This window comes from Pseudorasbora parva, chromosome 5 (assembly GCF_024679245.1).
Source record: "Pseudorasbora parva isolate DD20220531a chromosome 5, ASM2467924v1, whole genome shotgun sequence".
NCBI classification, from domain to species: Eukaryota; Metazoa; Chordata; class Actinopteri; order Cypriniformes; family Gobionidae; genus Pseudorasbora; species Pseudorasbora parva.
The window spans coordinates 7,232,017-7,243,911 of NC_090176.1; the positions used below are offsets into that span (position 1 = coordinate 7,232,017).

At 34.0% G+C, this 11,895-nt stretch overlaps 1 long non-coding RNA gene across 1 annotated transcript; it reads right to left on the reverse strand.

Annotated features, from left to right (window-relative positions):
* Positions 1 to 1,357: 1,357 nt before the first annotated feature.
* LOC137075939 (uncharacterized) lies at positions 1,358 to 3,810 on the reverse strand. The gene is made up of 2 exons (XR_010905124.1): positions 3,575 to 3,810; positions 1,358 to 1,600 (listed from the first exon to the last, which is right to left on the reverse strand). It is a non-coding gene; the product is annotated as an uncharacterized lncRNA (long non-coding RNA).
* Between the last annotated feature and the right edge of the window lie 8,085 nt (positions 3,811 to 11,895).

An 11,895-nucleotide genomic window follows, 5' to 3' on the forward strand; every position in this document is an offset into this window, starting at 1 on the left:
ACATACGCACACACACGTACACGTACACACGCACCCACACACACGTACGCACACACACGTACACACGCACACACACAAAATGTTTTTGAAAGGTTTCTTCTGCTCATTCAGTCTGCATTTATTTGATTAAAAAATACAGATTTTTTTTTAATATTGTGATATATTATTATTATTTAAAATATTTTGTTTTCAATGTATTATACTTTAAATGATGATTTATTTCTGTGATCAGAGCCGAATGTTCAGGATGGTTCCTCCAGTCTTCAGTGATCACGATCCGTCAGAAATCATTCTCAGATGAGGATTCATTATGAGTGTTGGAAACAGTTCTGCTGATTAATATTGTTTCATAACATGTGATACTTTTTTATAATACTTTGATGAATAAAAATAAAAATTAAAATAATAATAAAAATTTTTTAAAAAAGCAAATGTTTTAAAAATCTTTTGTAACAACAATATCACTACTGGTCAGTAATTTGGGTTCAGTCTTCTTTTTTTAAATAAATCAATAATTTTATTCAGCAAGGATGTGTTAAATTGATAAAAATTGATAGTAAAGGAGATTTATATTGTTTGAAAATATGTTTTTATTTTGAATAAATGCAGTTCTTTTGAGCCTTTTATTCATCAAATATATACGGCAGCAGAACTGTTTCCAACACTCATAATGAATCCTCATCTGAGAATGATTTCTGACGGATCGTGATCACTGAAGACTGGAGGAACCATCCTGAACATTCAGCTCTGATCACAGAAATAAATGATTTTGTGCAGTTTCAATCTTTATGTGCCTGACTAATTAATCACAGATGTACTTTAAAATACAAAACCTCTCACGTTTATTTCCCAGATGCACAATTTGCACGTTTTATACTAGTATCTCAGACACATGGAACAGTTCGTTATGCTTGGAAATCTGTTTTTTCAGGGCCAATAAAGTGTGTTCTGATAGGAGTGTGGAGTGTGTTACTTACACCTGTGCCCTCCTGAGTCATGTGACCGCCCGATGATGTCATCACAAACCTCTAAGCTCCACCATTAAAAGTGCTTTTCTCCAAACACCCTTGTAAATATGGGATGCATTGCTTTTACAACAATGGAAAAAGCCACATTTTTTGTGTTTGCTGAGGTTATGGAATGCTTAATTGGAAAGTGGTGTGTTACTGTGCAACGGTTATTTTTAGATATTTAGCAATTGCGGTATGGCCTCCGCTATGCTAATTGAACACTTGGTGAGCGCGCTCTGAGAAAAGATCATGTGAGTGACACACAAATACATTAACATATCTGTAATTCCCAAACTCAAGGATGTTCGTTTGCAGTGGAAGATAAAGGAACGATCATGTTGTCATGATGAGAGTGATTTATTTGTTTTATTTTGTTGAGGGTCACGGATGTGCAGTTTAACGCTGTTTTCCAGGGTTTGCAGGTACGGCTTCTTGCAGACAGAAGGATCCTTTCCTCAGGCCTGAGCTTTAAACTCCCAAAACAAAGTTCTGTAATGCACTGACTGCAAACAATTAAGAGTCGGAGTGTATCACAGAACTTTACTTGGAAAGCCACAGCGCCGCTCCGTCTCCTTCTCAGGGAAGCTCTTCTGTACGAGAGACACAGACACGTTACAGTTATCATCTGCATCACAAATCTATTTATACACTGCAAAAAATATAATATAATCATCAATAAATCATGACAACATGTTTTTTGACATATGAAAACAATTTAAGGCAGATATATTGTATTTATTTATTCCTATATTTAAATATATAATCATTATTTATATAAATATATTATATACATCATTTATATATTTATTTTATATATATAAATATATTTATTTATTTATATAATTTATATAGCCTATATAAATTAATTATATATGAATAAATAATGTATCATTATTTATATTTATTTAATATATATATCTTAAATAAATATAAATAATGATACATTATTTATATATAATTTTTATATATTAGATTTTATATATATATAATTTATATAGCCTATATAAATTAATTATATATAAATAAATAATGTATCATTATTTATATTTATTTAATATATATATATATATATATATATATATATATATATATATATATATATATTAAATAAATATAAATAATGATACATTATTTATATATAATTTTTATATATTAGATCATTTAGATATATAGATTTATTTATATAGATTATTTTTATATATATGTATATATATTTTAAATAATCATTATTTATATAAATATATTATATACATTATTCATATAATATATAAATCATTATTTATATATATTATATATATATATATATATATATATATATATATATATATATATATATATATATATAAATAGTAAATTATATATATATTTACATAATATATTAAATAATATAATGATACGTTATTTGTTTATATATATATATATATATATATATATATATATATATATATATATAATATAAAATAGTGCTGTCAACTCGATTAATTGCATCAAAAATAAAAGAAAATACATATGTGTGTGTGCTGTCTATAATTATTATATATGACACACATTCACTTATATATTGAAAAATATACTTATATAATTAAAGTATAATTACATATAAATATATTATTTTATTTTTTTTACATATGATATTAATGTGTGTGTGTGTGTGTGTGTGTGTGTGTGTGTGTGTGTGTGTGTGTGTGTGTGTGTGTGTGTGTGTGTGTGTGTGTGTGTGTGTGTGTGTGTGTACCCTTTGATTACAGGCCTACTTAAAAATGTAGAGAAGCAACTGAAGGGAAGTTGCAGTGGGTGGTAATTTTTAACAGTGTATGGAACAGTTTTAATAATTCTCAGCCTGAAAGATGATTGACAGGTGAGACCGATCAAAGCCCTGCTGAGCTGGAGCAGAAAGTGAGGAGGCAGGCCAGAGCTCCCTAATGGCTATTAGAAGAACTGAAACGATGATGAGATGCACGGAGTTGTAAACGTGGACTCGTTCACACATGCACATAATCACATCATGCTCAACACGTATGGCGGCCTACACACAGATGCGTTTACGTGCACACGCAAATTAAGTGCACGCAACAAAAAAAAGACAGTGCAGAAGGGAAAAAATGATGACATCTGTCAACAAAAATGTAAATATCGCAAGTACTATCCCATCCTCTCCCTCTGTTTGCACAGTTAACTGGGGCAGCCGATACGCAGAACAGCTGACGTGTCGAAAAGGGTCCAAATTTGGAGCAGTGCATTAGTGAATACACATCAAGTTTGCCATCCTAGGCTAGATCTAAACTTAACACACAAATCTAATCTCACAAACTAAACGAGAAGTCGTATTGTTAAGAAAGGGGAAACTGGGGATACCATATGTCACGCATTTTGCACGCAGACAGTTCACTTTAAGTAGTTAACTTTCCATAAGAAAACTTCCACTCCTGCCAAAGTTACTTTAAGGCTTCGGTGGGTGAATAGATCAATGAGCGGCGATGTGACAGGGTTTTATACGCGTACGCGCGCAGTCTGTAAAGGCAACGCACACTTCCAGAGGAGGGAAAAAAAGTCAAAGAACATACCTGCAACTCACAGCACGAGACAGTCAGACGACACGGAATAAAGTGCGTTTGGCGGAGAAGCGCTCCGTTTAAACGCGGCGCTCGTGTCCGCCAGAAGCCACCGGAGGACTTCACTCGGTGCTCGCGCGCAGACTGTGGATGGAGCGCTTCCACTCCGTGTCCGTGTAGCAGCTGGAAGAATGTCGACGTGGAGCTGCCAATCGTGCGCGCGCAGACACGCACGCGCTTCGGGGGGAGAGAACTATAATAGTTCATCTGGTTTCAGGCACTGACTGGGGTTCAGACTAAGCTTAGCACCAGTGTTGGGTGTAATTAGTTACTGTAAGTTCATTACTTCTCCCTTGAAAAAGTAAAGTAAGGGATTACTTTTGTTTTTTCTGTAGGCCTAATTTAATTACAGTCACTCTGATGTAATTGAACTAAATACACTGTAAAACCTAACAGTGAAATTCACTAAATGAAATAAGTTCATTTTACTTAATGTTACCAAAAAAGTTAATTCAACTTAACAAATATGTGTGATGTTAACTCAAAAATGTATTATTGTAAGCAAACCTCAATCTAAATAAGTTACTAAAACTGTTTAACTCTAATGGTTTAAGTTACAGATATTTATTTAATCTAGTATTTTACATCTATGGCCAATTAAATAACTAAAAGCTGATAAAATAAATAAATAAACAAGAGTATATACATTAATCTACCTCATATTAAGCCTACAGTCTTACATTAAGCTCTTTTAAAGTCATTACATTTAGTCATGTCAAAGTATCATCCCAGTGAGTTTCCGAGGTAACAAAAACCGCACCATTTTCCCTCCTTCAGTCCAGTCACAGCAGGACGGCTCGCGCTACAGTCAAGAAAAACAAAAGGTAAGCGTTTCAAACTTATTTATTCATATTTCGCTCATGTTTGAACGTTTTCAGTGTTATTTTCGTAACTCTTTTATGTTTATCCGAAGATTAACCAGCTCAGTAATGTTGTGTGTAAAGTTAGCCAGCAAACAATCTAACATTAGGAGCAAATGCGCTATTGCACCAGTGTTATCAACGGTAATGTACACGTTTGGAGTTAATTATGCTGTTTTACACTGCAGTTTGTCAGCGGGGAATTAAAAAATATATGTTTGTGCTTTCTCACAGTCGGACAGATAAACGCTGGCTTTTGAGACAGTTGGCCATCTTTCCATGTCTCTCGTCTCGTGCCACAGTGACGTTAACTAATTTACGTTAAAGCAAAAGGTAACGTTAATGCAAACTCACGCATTCCTTATATTACAACCGTTTTAAATGTATTGTTAATCGAATTCGAGTTTCCTCTATCATATGTGATGCTAGTTAATTTGACTAAAGCAGCTGAAGCTCCGGGGTGAACAAAGTGACTTGAGGAGCATTTTAGATCCTGTTTTGCTAACGTTAGATACAATTTTAAACTGTTATTTGTTTCTCATGACGTTTTCTCATTTGAAACTCACACTAACACATTGTTGCCATGCTTTTAAATCTTTTCAGAGCAAAGACGAAGGTGCAATGGCAGCAACGTGGCTACAATTCTATGAGTAAGTAAGTTAGAATTAACATTGAACAAATCAATGGAATTTTGTAACGTTACTGTGCAAAATGCAAATGATAACGTTATGAACAGTTACATAATGTTCATACAAATATAAGTTTGTTCTTCAATTTTAATTTTTGAATGAATTGCTATTTTTGCAAACGTAATTATGACCATAAATGCCTTTTAGCACAACTTGTAAGTCTTCTGAAGCAATATGATTTTTTTAAAAGGCTTAAAGTCCAAAGTCCAGTCTGTCTATCATTCAAAGTCATGTTGTATTGCTTCAGGAGAATACTGGTCAAGTCTTGAAAGTTGTTGTTATAGTCGGCTTTCCTAATATAAACAGAAACATTTCGTGTGTTATATTTTCACTGGCAGTTATCCTGAAGTTGCCTTGGGTTTGTAAAGGTGTAAGGTAATTGGCAATGCTAGATTTGCAGTGGTTGAAAGAAGTCTTGTCATGAATCATAAAAAAAACTACGATCCTGGCAGGTCTGTTACTATTTAAAAGGAAGAGTCGGGAGATGTTTTCAAGACACAAGGTAGGACACATGTCAAAACTACATTACATTTATTTAGCAACATGTTAACCTTTCAGCTGCTCACAGCATAAATGCATGGTGTGGTTACAGTGACTGATAGTTGATCATTCAAGTTGTCTTAAATTTATAGTCCACTTGCCAATACAAATTCAGTCATGATTCATAAATTACCAACCCTCATATTGTTCCAAACACATAAGAATTTTATTAATCTGTCCATTGAAAATCTAGTCTTCAAAACGTTTAATTTAGGCTTTCATTAGCATATACATTGAGCACAGCAAAAGCTTATTTGACACATAATAAACCAATCTCAGCTCAAGCTTAAAGGAATCGTTCACCCTGATTTACTCCCCCCCTCAATTCCTCCTTGGTGTAAATGACATTCTTCTTTCAGACGATTACAATCAGAGTTATATTAATACGTGTCCTGGCTCGTCCAAGCTTTATAATGGCAGTGAATGGCAGCCCAAAATTTGTAGCCCAAAAAAGTGCATCCATCCATTTTAAAAGTGCTCCACACGACTCCGGGGGAATAATAAAGGCCTTCTGAATTAAATCGATGGGTTTGTGTAAGAAAAATATCCTCTCGTGATTCAAAACGCTTGTGCAACGCCCGACATCATCGTCACATCATTTATGTTTTTTACGCTGCGTCCGCCGTCAACGCCGTGGCTGTTATGCTTTTTTACGCTATATCCGACGTCATCGTTGCGCCGGAAACTAGTTATTTTCTTATTTTATAACGAGTTAAATATGGATATTTTTCTTATATAAACCCATCGATTCACTTCGGAAGTACTTTATTAACCCTCCAGAGTCATGTGGATTACTTTTATAATGAATAGATGCACTTTTTTGGCTTCAAATTTTGGACAGCCGTTTACTGCCATTATAATGCTTGGATTAACCAGGACATTTATTAATACCGCTCTGATTATATTAATCTGAAAGAAGAACGTAATTTACACCAAGGATGTCTTGCCATTATCCATTTAAAATTTGTTAATCAAATCTGTCTTGTTTCACCTTGTCTACACTGGATGTGAGCAGCGCGACAGGACAAAAGAGCCCCTTATAGTCCGTTATGTTGTCTACACTGGATGCGGCGTGATGTGAGCGACAAATCTTTGACAGTAAACTGTTGCCTCTTTCTATTTATGACATACTGACATGAAAAACAAATGTTTTGCAATGTGTGCATTATCGCTTGAATTCAATTCAATTCAATTCGTCATTCAATTCAAGGTCTAGAACATTCGGCTGATACACCCCTGAAAATGTTTTTCCCCCAATTAAACCTTGCTGACAAACAACTTAACATCTTTACAAAATTGAACTACAGGGTTTTAAATAAGCACACGCCCAATTAAATCAACAATAATCCGTTCCTTATAATAACGTTTTTTTTATTTATGAAAATTGAAATATGGTGTCTGCCCTGACAAGGGTTATTTTTATATGTGGTGACATACAAACTTTTTTTCCAATGCATATAGAAAAAGGAGCTTGACCAGGTGCAGAAGCCAACAGTCACCATCCTTACTGTCGAGGAGGAAGAGGGAACGTTACCTTTAAACCCACTGGATGCTTTGATTGTCTTTAAAGATGAGGTGGTGATGTCTGCCAAGTCTTCGGTCAGTGCAATACACTTAGAGTACATTAAAGATCATACAGTGCTTTTGCTTTTTGAGGAAACTTACCTTTTTACATAATTTTTTTTATTTTATATGTTTTGTTATTTAAATGTTATGACTTTTTTAAACATGTTTGTGCTGTTTTATTTGGTGAAAAAGTCTAATATTTTTTGTCTAGTTATATTTGTGAAAATAATGGCATACTGTATTTATGATGTAAATGTTATATTTCAATAAATTACTTAAAAATACCCTCCTGTTCTGTCTTCATTTTGTACCAATGTTAGCTTGTGCTTAGTCTTATGTAACTTAATCACTTTGAGTTTGATGAACTTAAACCATTTGCCGCAATCTGTTTCCTAAAACCATTTAAGTAACCATGTAGTTGTTAAGACTTAGTTAGATTTGTTACCTGAATTCAAACTGAATTAATAAAATTAACTTAAAATCTTTAAGTTCAGTTTACTCTTAATAATTGATCAACACAACACTAAAATATAAGTTTTAACACTTAAACAACACTAAAATATGAGTTAATTTAACTCAATGTATATGAGTTTTCGGTACTCATACTTAATGGTTTTAAAACTTAATTGGTTTGAAGCAATCGGTTTCCTCAAATGGTTTGAGTTACCGTAACTTGTTGGGTTTTACAGTGTACTAAATATACACTCTAAACAATGTTGGGCTGTTTTAACCTAATGTTGGGTCAAATATGGACTAACTCAGCAATTGGGTTGTTTTAACCCAGCGATTGGGTTGTTTTAATCCTTGGGTTGGGTTAAAAATTTGCTTAAGACAACTCAAATGAAAAAGAAAGTTATAAATACTTCTAAAAGTTATTTTGATTTAACTAATTTGTTTAATTTGAGTTTACCCAACTCAAACCAATTTATTATTTTGAGCGTTAGGGTTTGCAGTATACTTACACACAAAATACTTTGCACTCAGTTTGATTCAAGTGGCACGTAGTGGTTTGAACTTTTAACAAAGGTAATTATAGGCTACCCTGATCAGGTGATCTTTTTAAACCTTTACCTATCCCATAAGTGCAGACAGATCATTCACTCACACACACACACACAGGCCAAATCAGTAATCCATTTACAGGCAAAAATACAGTTTTTTCATGCATCTGGTAATTTTGAGATTTTAGACATTTTGACTTTTACAGTACATATATCTTTAAAGTTTTTTCTCCTGGGGCTGGTTTTTCAAAAGGTTTAATCCGGATAAAATTGATCCGGATTTAGTAATCCTTTTTGTGCGATCCGTGATCACGTAATCCAGCTTACTTTTGGAGCCAGTTTTTTAAAGCAACATCGGATTGGATCAATCTGATCTGGATAGGAACTTTTCAGGATCACTAAATCTGGATAACCAGTGCTCAAACATGATAGGAAATCACAAAGTAGAACTATTTGTAAAGAGCAACAAGTAGAATTAAGGTCAGTATAAGTTTAATTTTATTTGAAATGAAAACACACACATTTAAAAAAACTAAAAACAAGAAAAACCCACCCCATCCTCTTCCAGCAGTCCGCTCATCTGAGACCTACAACACAAACACTGGACATTGAGGATATTTATAACAAGTATCAAGTATAGATGTACTGTAATCATTACATGCATCACTAATAAATATTCTAAAAACAAAAATATTTTTGATTGTGAAAAAAAAAAAATATGTATATATATATATATATATATATATATATATATATATATATATATATATATATATATATATATATATATATATATATATCAATTAGTGACAGAATAAAATGTATTGTTTTTGGTCAATTTTGACAGCTGTTTGGGGGATTATTTTATGAGGCCAAACTCTTTCTACTTTGCTGTAGGCCTATACTGAAAGGCTGAATACGTTAAAGCCTACCTAATCACTGAAACCTGACAGATGAACAAATAAAATTAAAACATTATGAATAAATAGGATATCTTGTAAGATACTGCATGATCCAAATATAGTATTATTTGATACATTTTTAAAGTTTTCATTACATTTTGGGCATGAAATCCACGCTGAATCCACCCTTCTGATGGGATCAGTTTAATCCAGATTTTTGGGATCAAAATGATCCAAATCCTACAAAAAAGTTCTGAAAAACCCAAACTAAAGGTTTGATCCGGATCAAAACCAAGATTGGATTACGTGATCTAATCCGATTATGTAATCCGTTTTTTCTTTTGAAAAACACATTTTCAAGATTTGATCCAATCCGTTATCCAAAATCCTAGTGGATTACTTTTGAAAAACTGGGCCCTGGAGTCCTGCAGAAATCTCCTCTTCAGCAGCATTACATACACCAAAATTCACATTTATATTCATACACTATATTGCCAAAAGTTTTGGGACCCCTGCCTTTACATGCACATGAACTTTAATGCCATCCCATTCTTAATCCGTAGGGTTTAATATGGAGTTGGTCCACCCTTTGCAGCTATAACAGCTTCAGCTCTTCTGGGAAGGCTTTCCTCAAGGTTTAGGAGAGTGTGTTTATGGGAATTTTTGACCGTTCTTCTAGAAGCTCATTTGTGAGGTCAGGCACTGATGTTGGACGAGAAGGTCTGGCTCTCAGTCTCCGCTCTAATTCATCCCAAAGGTGATCTATCGGGTTGAGCTCAGGACTCTGTGCAGGCCAGTCAAGTTCCTCCACACCAAACTCACTCATCCATGTCTTAATGGGCCGACGCTTTGTGCACTGGAGCGCAGTCATGTTGGAGCAGGAAGGGGTCGTCCCCAAACTGGTCCCACAAAGTTAAGAGCATGAAATTGTCCAAAATGTTTTGGTATGCTGAAGGATTAAGAGTTCATTTCACTGGAACTAAAGGGCCAAGCCCAATCCCTGAAAAACAACCACCACACCATAATCCCCCTCCACCAAACTTTACACTTGGCACAATGCAGTCAGCCAATCCCGTTCTCCTGGCAACCGCCAAACCCAGACTCATCCATTATATCGCCAGACAGAGAAGTGTGATTGGTCACTCCAGAGAACATGTCTCAATCCTCTAGAGTCCAGTGGCGGCTGCTTTACTCCACTGCATCCCACGCTTTGCATTGCTCTTGGTGATGTAAGGCTTGGATGAGCTGCTCGGCCGTGGAAACCCATTCCATGAAGCTCTCTACACACTGATCTTGAGCTCATCTGAAGGCCACAGAAGTTTGGAGGTCTGTAGCTTTTGACTCCACTTCTACACACTGTGACCCTCAGCATGCACTGACCCCACTCCGTGATTTTAAGTGGCCAACAAGTTCGTGGCTGAGTTGCTGTTGTTCCCAATTGCTTACACTTTGTTATAATACCTCTAACAGTTGAGCGTAGAATATATATTAGTGATGAGGAAATGTCAGGAATGGACTTATTGCACAGGTGTCAGCCTATCACGGCACCACGGTCCTATTCTTTCAAAAAAAATTGTAGAAGCGTGTTTGATTTTATACACCTGTGGCCATGGAAGTGATTGAACACCTCAATGATTTAGAGGGGTGTCCCAATACTTTTGGAAGTGTGTGTGTGTGTATATATACACTGTAAAAAAGGCACATTTTGAACTTTTGCTGTACAATCGACTTGGATGTTTAGGTTATTTCAACTTAAATTATGTTAAACTGACTTTAAAAAATGAGTTACATCCTGTATAACTAATAAAAACAAGTTTAACATTTCTTAACTTATTTTGATGAGTTAAAACAATGCAAAAACATATGTTGTCATTACTTATTGAACATATCATTTTTTCAGTGTGTATATATATATATATATATATATGAAAAGTTCTGAAAGTTCTTACACACTGAAAAAAAGTGTGTTGGATTTACATTATTTAATTTTATACATCGGTCCCACATTAAACAATTAAGTTAAACAAACATAATTTTTTGCATGTAACTTCAAAATTATGGAGATGTTGCCATATGCAAATCATGCAGAGAACTAACAGGTCATGCCCAGTTAATGCAACACAAATCATTCATGTAATCTCAACACAAACGGATTAATTAACTTAAATTTGATTTATATTTAAGTGGATTGAACACAATCAAATTAAGTTAGGAAAAGAAGTATAGCAATTGTGTTGCTTTAGCTCCTTTTTAATTAAACAATTTAAACAAGCAGTAAAAAAAATATATTTTTTCAGTGCAGAGGAATTTGTTTCTATATAATTATATATTATATCCTGGCTATTTTTTTTCTGTCTGTTGACAGTATTTTCGGACTTATGGGGTGATAAAGAAACATCAAAAAAAATTTTTTTTTTTTTTTTATTCTAAATATGTAAACATTTTTTAACTAGAATTTTAAATCTGACTTCATCCAATGTTCCGATTTTTGTCCTAGAAATGCATGCAAATTACTGCATATTTAATTAGACTAATATGCATATTGAAAGGGTGAGTTCACCAAAAAATGAAAATTCTGTCATTAACTCCTCCCCCTAATGTTGTTCCACACCCGTAAGACCTCCGTTCATCTTCACACACAGTTTAAGATATTTTATATTTAGTCCGAGAGCTTTCTGTTCCTCCATTGAATGTATGTACGGTATAGGCCTACTG